General features: G+C 24.0%; 1 protein-coding gene across 2 annotated transcripts in view; it reads right to left on the bottom strand.

The window, feature by feature from the left end:
• LOC117175707 (U4/U6 small nuclear ribonucleoprotein Prp4) overlaps nucleotides 1-13,121 on the bottom strand; it is an 82,691-nt gene that overhangs the window by 25,730 nt on the left and 43,840 nt on the right. The window contains exon 1 of one of the 2 annotated variants that reach the window (XM_033365471.1): nucleotides 7,538-7,654. The exons of the other annotated variant lie outside the window; for it this stretch is intronic. The gene's annotated coding sequence lies outside the window, so the exon portion shown is untranslated. Of the gene's footprint in view, nucleotides 1-7,537; nucleotides 7,655-13,121 lie in introns of those variants that run through there. 2 annotated transcript variants of the gene reach the window in all.

Genomic DNA, 13,121 nt, shown 5'->3' with positions numbered 1-13,121 from the left:
AATTAAACAATTTCGCTTACAAATAAAATTCTTTTCAAATAGAATAATGAAAAACGAGTCGTTCAAAGTTTAAATTTAACTTTCTGAAATTTTAATATTGCAAAATATTCCAAGATTGTTTTTAGTTAATTTGAAAATTTTAAATTTCAAAAAAGTAATATTTTACATTGCAACAATATTTAAATACGATTTCAAATATAATAAAAGCGTTTTTAAATCTTTTGGAACCTTTTTAAAATTTAAACTATTTTTTAAATTGTTTCAAATCTTCTAGATATCTTCTAAATATCCTGCAAAAATTTAAAAAAATTGCCCTAAAATCTTGTAGATGCTTTTTTGAAAATTTTTGAGATCTTTTTCAATATTCTCTTAAAACTAATAGATTAAAATTAACTAAAATTGAAATTAAATTAAAATGAATCAAAGATAAAAAAATAAAACAAAATAAATTATGGTTCAATTTTGATGACTTGTACTAAATTAAATTTTGAAAATCATTAAATAATTGATATTTACAGTTGATCAACTAAAACCGTTTTTTTCTCTTTTAATTTTTTAAAATAAAAAGTCATTTTAGTTTTTCTAGGAATCATATTAAAATGTTATAATTAATTTTTAATCTTTCAAATTGATTAAAAAACTTCTCCATTTTTTATTCAAAAGCTTTTAAATATCTAAATTAATTACTAAATTTTTCCTTATTCATCAAAATTTCTTGCTTTCTTGAAATATTTTTTAACAGTTTCTTAAAATTAATTTTTCGAAATGAAGAATCATTAAAACTTTTCACAACAATCTTAACTAACTAAAAAATAAAAAAAATAAATGCCGTAAAACCTTTCAGATTCTGCTTTGAAAAATTTGAAAATATTTTTTCAAAATAAGAGGTCATTTTTAGTTTTCCGAAATCCCTAAATAAACAAATTCTTTTTCTGACACCTTTTAAAGTGCTTAAAAAGGCTTTGAAATATTTTGTTCAAACTCTTGAAAAATCTACATTTTGTTTGACATTTTTTAAACATTTAAATGATTTTGAAATATTGCCTTTTTTCAAATTAAACAATCCCGCGAATCTGAAACAAATTCTATTATTATACTAGAACCTTTCAAAATCCTTCAAAATTTTTAAAATTAAAAATCTTTTGGAAAGTTTTTCAATTTTCAACTATTTTTTAAATTTGTTCAAAATTTCCAAAATCCTGAAAAATTAAAAAGAAATGCCTGAAGATCTTCCAGATTCTTTTTAATAAAGCTTGTAAATCCTTTGAAATCTTTTGAAATCTTTTGAAATCTTAAACTATTTTTTTAATTGTTTCACATCTTCTAAATATCCTGCATAAATTAAAAAATTGCCTTAAAATCTTACACATGCGTTTTTGAAATCTTTTTAAACATTCTCTTAAAATTAACAAATTAAAATGGAATGAAGTTAAAATAAATTAAAGATACAAAAATTCAAACACTGCTCAATTTTGATTACTTGAACTAAATTCAATTTTGAAATTTTTATGCTAATTTTTAAATATTCAAGTCTTCAAAACTGCATTTAAAAATTCCTCACATTGAAAATGTACGCTTAAAAATGAAGATCTAAAATGAAAAAAAACCTTTCAAGTACACAATTTTATAATTACGCACAGTAAGCTGAATCTTTTTCATAATTAAAAAGATAAAAATTGAACATTTTTCTTCTAAAAATGTGCTTTCGTTTAAATTAATTACCTTAAAATACTAAATATTTCCAAATATAAATCAAGACATAATCATGAAAATTCATATTTGACCCTTAAAGTGAATTGTGGGTGTCTAAGACCCCAAACAATTTTCAACTCTGTGGGGTTTATTACACCCAGTGTGCACTAAGTGAGTGAAAAAGTAATTTTGGAGTAATTTTGAAGTGAAATAATGATTTTTTTCGATTATTTCATACTTTTTTTCGGTATATAGCTTATAACTTACGGCAGCGCGTCAAGCAAAAGCATACTGTGGATGTTTTAAACAAAATATAACTGTCAAAATACAGTTATATATGTCTCTTTTTTCAATTTCTTGTATTTTTATAATATTGCATGTCAAATTTTCTCAATTTTTATTATAATAAATAGATTTAAAAGCAAAAATATCTTTTTTTAAAGCACCCATGTTGCAATATATTTTTTTTAAATGAAAGTAAACTATTTCAAAAGTATAGTCATGAATTTTCAGGTTAAAATAATTAAAATTGCGTGAGTTATGAATTTGTAAGTAAAAACCCCAATTTTTCACTTGTTTTCAATGATTTTTTTAACAAACTTAAAATAAATAAATGGCTATAAAATCAACTCTACCTTATAAAAGATATCTTAAACAATATCAGATAATTTTATTGTGACAAAATATTCCATAGGAGTTGAACAATACATGATTAAATACATTGGGGTCTTAATCACCCACGATGAACTTAACCGTGATTTTTAGCATATTTGCACTTTAAGTATTAAATTTCTAGAAAAAGATAACATTTAACCATATGCATTAATTTTCAACTAGAAAAGATGACTTTTAATCTAAAAATCGGACAGACTAAAAAGATTAATTTTCTAACAAAAAAGACGAATTTTCAATGAAAAATATGAATTTTCAACCGCAAACAATAATTGTATGCAAACACGAATTTTTAAACAAATATTCAATATGTTAATTTTTAGTTATGGAAATTATTTTCAACCAACAAACAAAGAATTTTCAACAAAACAGTTTAGTTTTTAACAAAAATGTTGAACATTTTTGGATAAACTTTAATTACTTTCTTGGGTAAACAAGTTTTATTTGTTGAAAATGAGTCTTTTTGGTTTGAAAATTCCTTTTTTGTCATATAAATTTTATCGTTTTTTATTGAAATATAAATTGGGATACTTTTTTGTTACGAATTAATCTCGTTATGTTAAAAATTCAAGTATTATCTAACAAATTGAATTATTTCAAATTATATCAAATGGTAAAATTTGTAACCAAAAAAGATCAATTTTCTACCAAAAAAATTTGAATTTAAGAAAATAGTGTAATTTTCAACAAAATAATTAAATTTGCAATCAAATCATATAATATTTATTCAAATCGTAGAATTTTTAAGGAAAAGAGGTCAATTCTGGACGGAAAATATTATGGTAGAATTTTCAATTTAGAAAAATTATCGTTATAAAATAAAAGCTTTATTTTCAAACTAAAAAATCGTTTCTGATAAAAGATGAATTTTAAATCCAAAAGGACGAATTTTCAACAAAAAGATGAATTTTTTAACCAAAAATATAAATTATTAACAAATTAGTTGAATTTTCAATGATATAAATAAATTTTGAACTAAATAATAAAGTTTAAGCCCAGAGGAAATAATTCTGAGCTCAAAATGTAATTACATATTTTTTAAGTAAATATAAATAACTTTCAACCAGAAATGATTATTTTTTAACCAAATAGTTAAATAGTTCAAAATAAGGACGAATTTTTAAACAAAAAATTGTAATTTTTAATCCAACACTTGAATTTTGAACCGAAGGATATGAATCTTCAACTAAATAAAGGAACTTAAAACAAAAATTAAACTGCAATCAAAGCAAATTACATTTTCAACCAAGAAAGATGAATTTTCAAACATAAATGATGATTTCTCTACTAAAAGATGAAATTGTAATACAAAGGGGTAAATTTTACATTCGAAGAAATACATTTTAAACAAGAAAAGAATTTTTGAGCAAAAAATATGAATTTTAAGGAAAGGAGTTCAATTTTGAAATTTTGGAGAAGAGATCAATTCTGAGTCAAAAATATAATTGCAGGCTTTTTAAAAATAGTGGCATGAAATTTATTAAATAATGAAAATGAAGTTCAATATTTTTTTAAATATCTATAATTGATCAAATCCCTATTAATTCATTACAGGTTTATAATTTTTCCAGTGAAATATTAATTGAATTCTTATAACCTTATATGAAAATCAAACTATTTTTGGTTTAAATATCATTAATTTCGATTGGAAAATCTAACATTAAATTTTTGGTTAAGAATAAATCTTTTCCATTTAAGAATTTTTCATAGAAAAATCATTTTTTCGGATTGAGAATTTCACAATTTAGTAAAAATTTCCACTACTTGGTACAAAAATTAATAGTCTTGTAGGAAATTCGTGTTTTTTTATTCAAACTAATTTTCCATAATAAAAATTGTAATACAACATTTTTGGTCAAAAGCAGGGTGGGCGTTTTAATCAACGAAATAAACTCCCGGCCATTTCCCGGTTCGCAAACATTTTTCAAGGTCAATGAAATTTAAAAAATGGAACAATGAAGCTAGAAAAATTTTCACTTAAGGTAATAAAAACTGAGCTGGAAATGAAAGCACTCAAGGTGGAACTGTTAAATTTTGAACTTTTAAAATTGAAATTTAAAAGTTTTTAATTTAAAAATGTTGTATTCAAATGCTCGATAATTCACGCGTATAAAATTAAAGGTGCTAATATTTTTCAATATAAAAAAAGTATAAATCCACGTTGTCATTTTCAATTCTCTAAATTAAAAAATCAATCAATAAACTTAAAAATTTTCAAAATTATATTATTCTAAGGAATTTTAAGCTAGAAACATCAAACATTGAAAAATTGAAAAAATTTTAACTGAACACTTCTTAAATTAGAAATTCAATTATTTTATTATGTAGATTTTCGCCAATTTTAAACAAAAAAATTATATTCTTTTCAAGAATTGTGAAAGCCTTTAAAAGAACAAAAACATTTTCTTAAGATTCCTAAGAAAATTAAAAATAAGTTTTCATATTGAAAAATTATTCTAAGAGAATATTTAAAAAGCTTTTCAAACATTTAAACAAAATTTTCAAAACAGATTCTAGAAGATTTAGAGAAAACTTTCTAACATTTTTATGATAATTTTTAATTTTTTTCAATTCAATTTACTTGTCTTAAATAAAAATTCAATTATTGCATAATTAATCTTTTGTTTAATTAAAAATTTCAAATTGAATGGGTTAAAAATTGAATATTTTAGACTAAAACAATATTTTAAATTTAATAAAATCCTTTAATTAGGAATATATTATTATGAAGTTATTTTTAAGTTGAAAATAGTTTATAAACTTTCAGTCACAGGTTCAAATTTGTTTAATGACTAAGATTTTCAAATTGAAACCTTTCAAGTTTTAACGTTAAAATCTGAAAATTCTTAAACTTTGGTCTGGTTTAAAAACGTTTTTTCAAATCGTTTTTGTTAACTTTTTATCACTCAAACTACAGAAAAATATTTTTTGAAAAACAAGATTTACTTATTAAAGAAAAAGGTTTTTTATCCAAAACTTTCAACATCAAAGGCTTTTATTTTTTATTTGATCAAGTATTTCAGAAACCATTTAAAAATTCTTTAAATTAAAAATGTAACCTTAGAAATAAAAATTCTAAATGGAAAACTTTTAAAGTACAAAATTTTGAATTACGCATTGTAAGCTAAATAATATCATAATTGAAAAACATAAAAATTCCACTAATTATTTGAAAACTGTTAAAATCGAATCAACTATTTTATAATTTTTTGAAACGACAAAAACGTAAACTAAAAATTAATAGTATAAAATTTCGAGGAACGTCGCATCCATTATTCAAAATATTTAGTTGAAAGTTTATTCAATTTGCAGATAATTCGTCTTTTTGGTAGAAAGTTCAACAATTTGGTTAAAAATGTTTGGATTTTGACTTAGAAATTTTTATTTCATTAAAGATGCAACTATTGTTTCAAAAATTAATTTTTTTGGTTTTAAAATTAATGATTTTCTGTAGAAATTTCATCCTTGTACAAATGTTTTGTAGAAAATTCATATTGTTTGTTAGAAAATTCATATTGTTTGTTAGAAAATTCAACAATTTGATAGAAAAATTTATCTATTTGTTTAAAAAATGTATGTATTTTCTTAAAAATTCGTAATTGTTGGATTAGTTCAAAAGTTTCTTATTTCAAATCAAAACTATTTATGATTTATGTATGAAACATTTAAATATTATAAATATGTTATGAAATATCAACTAATTAATAACTACTTACTTAAAAATTAATTTTTTTATTTGGTTAAAGATTTATAATTTTATTTGGAAATTCTATTCTTTTTTGTTCGAAATTAATTTTCTTCAATTAAAATTTAACTAGTTTCTTGAAAATTAAACCGTATGGTTGCAAATTAATTTTTTCTTGTTAAAAAAATTATGTTGATTAAAAATCGAACTATTTTTTTAAACACTCAACTCTTTCTGTAAAAATGTCAGCTTCTTTGAACTGCTTTTTACAAAATTCGTATTCAAAGTTAAAATATTCATAAATTTGATTTAAAAAATTAACTATTTGGTTAAAAATTAATGTATTTGATAAAAACTTCGTTTTTGATGGGTTAACCCAATCGTTTATTTTAATTAAAATATTTTTGTGACGAAATATTATCTATTTAATTTTTTGTTAAAAATTTGTCTTTTAAAATAATCTTAGATCAAAATTCTATTATTTTCGTTGAAAATTAAATTTTTTAACAGAAAATTTAATTATTTTGATGAAAAATCAACGGATTGGTTGAAAATGAACTTTTCGTGATGAAATTCATATTCTCGGGTTCAAAATCCAACTGTTTTATAGAAAATTCGTCTTTTTTGGTCAAAAATATGAAATTTTTTTGTGTAAAATCATTTTTATTTATTGATAATTATTCTTCTTGCTTAAAAATTCAACTATTTGGTTTAAAATTTATTTATTTTGTTGAAAACTCGTCTTCTATGGTAGAAAATTAATCTATTTGGTTGAAAATGTAACTCTGTGGTTAAAAATTTATGTATTCTGTTCAGAATTTATATCTTTTGGTTTAGAAACTAAATCACTTTCATTCATAAAAAAACATAATTTTCTCCTAACAGTATAAAAATAGGATAATTGCTCAAAAAAGTTTCAAAAGTTTTGTGAGTCCGAGGCTCGAAAAACAATTATATTTTCAAACAAAATAAATAAATTCTGAACTAAAAATATAATCTACTTGACTTTCCCATGAAAACACGATATAAATCTGAGATATTTGGATTTTTGTTATATTGTTTTGATTTGCAAGCAATTGTAAATATATCAGTGAAAAATACTGAATGGTAATAAATTTGTGTTAAATTTTATTTTTATTTCACATAAAATAAGTGAAATTAACTAAGAAAAGTTTTTAAAAGACACAAATGATTCAATAAATAAAAGAACCGTTGATATAACCTCAAAAAGTCAACAGCAGTCGCAACTCAAATTTTATCTGTAAAAACCAACTAAGCTGAGAAAATTGTTAAATATTAAGAAATAATTATATTTACAGACAAAATTACGGTTATGCGAATTAAAAAATAAGAAAACTATTAGATAAAAGGACATAAGAAATGGGATAATGAAATCGAAGAGGTTAGGAATAGTAAATACAATACTCGATAAAAGCGTGTATTATGACACAAATACTCGGAAAAATTTTACTATATTAAAATATTTACCACACTTTAATCCTTCGTTGATAAAAACACAATTTGCATTACACAACAAACCAAAAATACACGAAAACTCAGAATAATTAAAACGCCGGAAAACGCACAGCCAGTATGCAAATCGTGCGCATCGTGCACATATCGTTGGAGGGGAATGGGTAGGTACGGTAGGGATTCTACGTATCAGTCGAGATTGAACGCGCGATAATTTAAATTCAGAAAATGTGTAAAATTAATAAAAATCTTTGAAATACCATTTTTAGGACTTAACTTACGATTATTTGAAGATATTTTTTCACAAAAATAACTTTTCACACGTTGAATCAATTTTCTGAAAAAAGTTTAATGGATTTCATAATATCTATTAAAACCTCTTGATACAATTTGTAAAATATTAATTCAAGAAGTTAACTATTTTTTAAAAGCGATTTACAATATAAATTTCACATAAACACTCCTGCTGTACAATTTACAAAAATTTTATTTTATCTTTTTATATTTAAAATTCAGTAAATATTTGGGGAAAATTAAGATGGGTTCCATATTAAATTCAATTTTTTATTTGTTCCAATGTTAACCAATTGTTATATAAATCAATTGCTCTCTAACTTTTCAAGTAAAAATATTGTATTTTTTAAAAATAATTTAATTTTGACTTGAAAAGATTAATTTTCTGCATAAAGGATGATTTTTCAACAAAATACATAAAATTCCTACCAAATAGTTGAATTTCCAACTAGAAAATATTGTTTTTAAACAAATAGTTGAAGTTCAACCTAAAAAATAGCAGATTTCAACCAATAATGGAATATTTTAAATTTCAGGTAAAAACATTTATTTTGCACAAAAAAAAAATGATATTAACTAAAATTATGAATCTTCTGCTGGAATAGATCAATTGTAAAATAAAAAGATTAATTTATAAGAAAAGTGTCTAAATTTGAACAAATTAGTTTTTTTTCAACCTAAAGATTAATTTTCAAATAAGAAGAATAATTTCTACAATAAAATATGAATTTTCAACTTATAAGATATTAATTTCCAACAAACTAGTTGAGTTTTAAACCGAAAAGAGCAGACTTCAATCAATAATAATCGAATATTTTAAATTTCAGTTTAAAAAATTAATTTTCCATTAAAAAAACGTCAATATTTCAATTAAAATGATGAATCCTCGACCGGAATAGGTCAATTTCAATTTGAAAAGATTAATTTTTAACAAAACTGTTTAAATTCCAACCAAATAGTTTTTTCAACCAAAATAATGCATTTTTAACGAAAATGATGTATATTTAAATGGAATACTTGAATTTTCAACCAAAAAGATTAATTTTCGAAGAAGCAGAATAATTTATATTGAAAAAGACAAATTTTCAACTAAAAAAGATTATTTTTGTACAAATAGCTGAATTTTAAAGCAAAAAGTGCAGATTTCAACCAATGACGAAATATTTTTAATTTCAGGTAATAAAAAAAAATTATTTTCCACAAAAACGAACATTATTTGAACTAAATGATGAATCTTGAACTGCTATAGATCAATTTTAAACTAAAAAGATTATTTTTTAACCAAAGTGTTCAAATTTTAACCAAGTAGTTTTTTTCAACCAAAAAGATTAATTTTCAAAGAAGCAGAATAATTTCTAACAAAAAATACGAATTTTCAACTGCAAAAATATTAATTTTCAACAAGCTAGTTGAATTCCAAACCAAAAAAGAGCAGGCGTCAAACAATTATGGAATATTTTAAATTTCAGTTTAAGAAATTAATTTTCTACTAAAAAAATGTTTATTTAACCGAAATACTTGCATTTTCAACAAAAAAAAATAATTTTCAAAGAAGCAGAATAATTTGTACTGAAAAAGACGAATTTTCAACTAGAAAGATTAATTTTCAACAAAATAGTTGAATTTTAAAATGTTTAAATTTCGGCCAAATAGTTTTCTTCAGCCAAAAGATGAATTTTTGACTAAAATGACATATATTTATCTGGAATAATTAAATTTTTAATCAAAAAGATGTATTTTTAAAAAAGAAGTTATTAATTTTCTACTAAAAAGACGATACTTTTAAAAAATACATAAATTTACAACGAAATAGTTATATTTTCATTTAAAAAAGATCAGTCTGGAACTAAAAATGGAATAGTTAAATTTTCAGTTAAAATAAATTAAAGCTCAACGAAAGAGATAGATTTTCAACTAAAATGATGAATTTCAACTGTAATAGATCAATATTAAATTAAAAAGATTAATTTTTAACAAAAATGTTTAAATTTCAAGAAAGTATTTTTTCTCAACCAAAAGATGAATTTGTAACTAAAATGAGTTATATTTCATTAAAATACTTAAATTATTAAACAAATAGATTGATTTTCAGAAAAGAAAATTAATTTCTACGAAAAGAGACGAATTTTTAACTAAAAAATATTGTTTTTTAACAAAATAGTTGAATTTTAAATTAAGACAAAGGAGATTTCAACCAATAGTGGAATATTTTAGATGTTAGTTGAAAAAATTATATTTCCACCAAAAATGAGATAATATTTCTACTAAAAAGATGAATATTTAACTGAAATACATAAATTTTAAACTAAAAACATTAATTTTTAACAAAGGTGTTTAAATTTCAACCAAAAAGATAATATTTTTAAGAACAACATTAATTTCGTATAAACAAGATGATGTTTCAACAAAATATATCAATTTTCAACACGGTAGTTACATTTTCATTTAAAAATATGCCAATTTTCAACCAAATAGTTGATTTTTAAACTAATAAAGATCAGTTTTCAACTAAAAATGGAATATTTGAATTTTTAGTTAAAATAAATTAAAGTTCAACCAAAGAGGAATATTTTCAACTAAAAGGATGAAATATTTCATCGGAATAGTCACATTTTCAGTGTAAAAAGTAACAATAATTTTCAATAAAAAAAAGAGCAGAAGAAGAGAAGAAAATAGAAAAAGACTTTGAAGGAAGCAAGAAACTGCTTCATAAAAAAATTAAGGGAAATAAAAGTACGGAATTTGTCAACATGAGAAACAGTAAGTAAATAGTAAGTAAACGTTGGACGTGTTTCCCAAAAGAACTGTTCATATTTTGAGGCCAACCATTCATCGAGTCAAATTCTCACCTCTTCGTTACACAGCAAGGTCGGTATTTTTCTTACAAAAAAAAACTTTCTTTTATAATAACAATTAGTTAGGACCAGAAACATATTCCTTCGTGCCCTCTATTTAGCGTGCGAAATTTTCAACACGATATCTCCTTTCGTGTGGACGTAAGTTGGGACGACCGGTGCTTCGAAACAATAACTATCGTAAAATATCGTCAAAGTTGTGCAATGGAGTAGGGCCAAGGATTTTTCCGCTGTTCAGTCTATAAACTCCAGCAATAAAATTTAATATCCCTTAAAATGCAATCTTTGTTTTTAGAGGCCTGTAAAATCTAATAAGATGAGTATAATAATTAAGGTTATGATATAATCTATCGTTTTATTCTTTTTTCGCATATTGTGATATGTGATGCAATAGGGGAGCGGCGGGTAATTTGGCGCAAATGTTATAAAAAGATCCGTTAAAAGTTAAATATGTTGAAAACAGAAGTAAAATAATATAGAGCACGTAAATCAATATTTTCACTACCCTATGCGTATGGATATTATTGAATTTACGTCTATTAAAGTATTTAATTATCAAGTTTCACAAAAGGTGTGTCTGCGCTAAGTTATCCTTCCTGGTTGGATAATGTGGCGCACATAACACCCAAAAATAACTTTTCATAATTAGAATTGAGTGATTAGCTTTATTGAGCAAATTTTCTCACTATAAAAAACAGCACACATAAAAAAATACAGTACAGTAAATACCTCTCGTCATAAATCAATCAATTTCTGTAAATGAAGGTGCGTTACATTACCCGCCGCTCCTCTATCCTCATTTTTCAATAATATGTTTTTACTCAGTTTTATAAATTAAATGAAAAGGAAACAAATTTCCTAGCCAATTTTCAATAAAGTTCACAGAACTTTTTTAATAATGCCGTCATATTAAAGTATTGAAATCGCAATTAATTGAATTTTCTCTTTCGGTATCCGCGTTACTGTAAACTTGGGAAAAAAGTAATTTTTGGCTTGAAAATAGCAAGAAAAGTATCATTTTTCATAACTTGGACCAGAAAAACGTTAATGTTAAATTTGTTGATGCTCAAATTTCATAAATCTCACAATGAGAAGTTTCAGTCTCATATTTATTCCCATCAATGTAGTTGCACATCTGGGCATCTAGGGGAAATTATCATTTTGAGACTGTATTTTGGCTCATTTTAAAAATTTCGGAGTGTTGAACCGCGCTATCGCCCACCTAACCACCTGTCAAAGCAATTATTCGCTTTGTGATATCAGACTAAATAATTTTCAATAACCAAACTAATTGAAATAATATTGGCCTAATTTTCAACTTCCTTTCATTTAACAGTGCGTACTAGTCTCTCAGAATAAAATTAAAACTTTGTAATGCAACTTGCAAATCTCAGGTATGTCATGGCCATTAAAATTAAAACTAAAGCCGGGATGTATACAAGAAGTCATGACCATCTACATATAAAATTAGGTACTTTTACTTTAACCACCAGCTAACTTCACTTCCTTGAATGCAGAAAATTTAGAGGAAATTTCTTCGAACGCTCAGGCATCAATTTCGAATGCAGACGGTCAAGAGTTACTTTTTACATCCTGGCTTTGATGGTTTGAACGTCATGTCCGTTTTCACTCACCTAAGATTTGGAAATTATACTACGCCAAGTACAATTTTTATTTCAAGACAATAAAACTCATTGGTAAATGGGAGGAAATTGAAAGTTACGTCATTATTAAGATAACTTACTTGCTCATCAACAGCTATTTTTTCCAAATAATGCCTGATAAAATCATCTTAACAGTTGACTGACAACTTCACGAAACACTTCACGTTGCTATAAATGAGAAAAACAGTCTCAAAATGATCAATTTCCCCTAGTTTCACTAAATAAAACTGTGTGGCTCAATTTTGTTGCAATTATAAAGAGCATCGATTTTGTTGTAGTTTTGAGGATAGGCCTCTTTCTGTGATTCAATGATATATGAAAAGAATAAAGTGAAATAAGATATGTCGATAATTTATTTTTAGACGAAAAATAACTCAAGTGCTATAAACGCTTTGGCATTAAAATCAATTTATTGAAAGAAATGTTTTTGAGAAATCTTTTTTCAATATAAAGTACTCTTTTGATCATTTCCAAAACAATACACCGTACTATTTAGGATGTTATTATAATAACGAAAGAATTGCTTGTTTTGCAAACAAAAATCTTTAGAAAATCGATAGAAAATAACATTTCTGGATTTTTCTGGCAATATTTTACACTATTGCAGAAATTTTTTGGAAGCGTTGGCATGTTCTGGAAAATATAATACATATATGTAATACGAGGGTAGTTCAATAAGTCCTAAGAATGACCAACAAATGGCGCGCGAATCGCTCCAAATCATCTGTTTTCAGTCAGCACCACTCCCGACTAGATATATGGTGCAGTCACAGTCCACATCTTCTG

Source organism: Belonocnema kinseyi, chromosome 6 (assembly GCF_010883055.1).
Source record: "Belonocnema kinseyi isolate 2016_QV_RU_SX_M_011 chromosome 6, B_treatae_v1, whole genome shotgun sequence".
Lineage (NCBI taxonomy): Eukaryota > Metazoa > Arthropoda > Insecta > Hymenoptera > Cynipidae > Belonocnema > Belonocnema kinseyi.
This window is presented reverse-complemented; position numbering and strand designations above follow the sequence as displayed.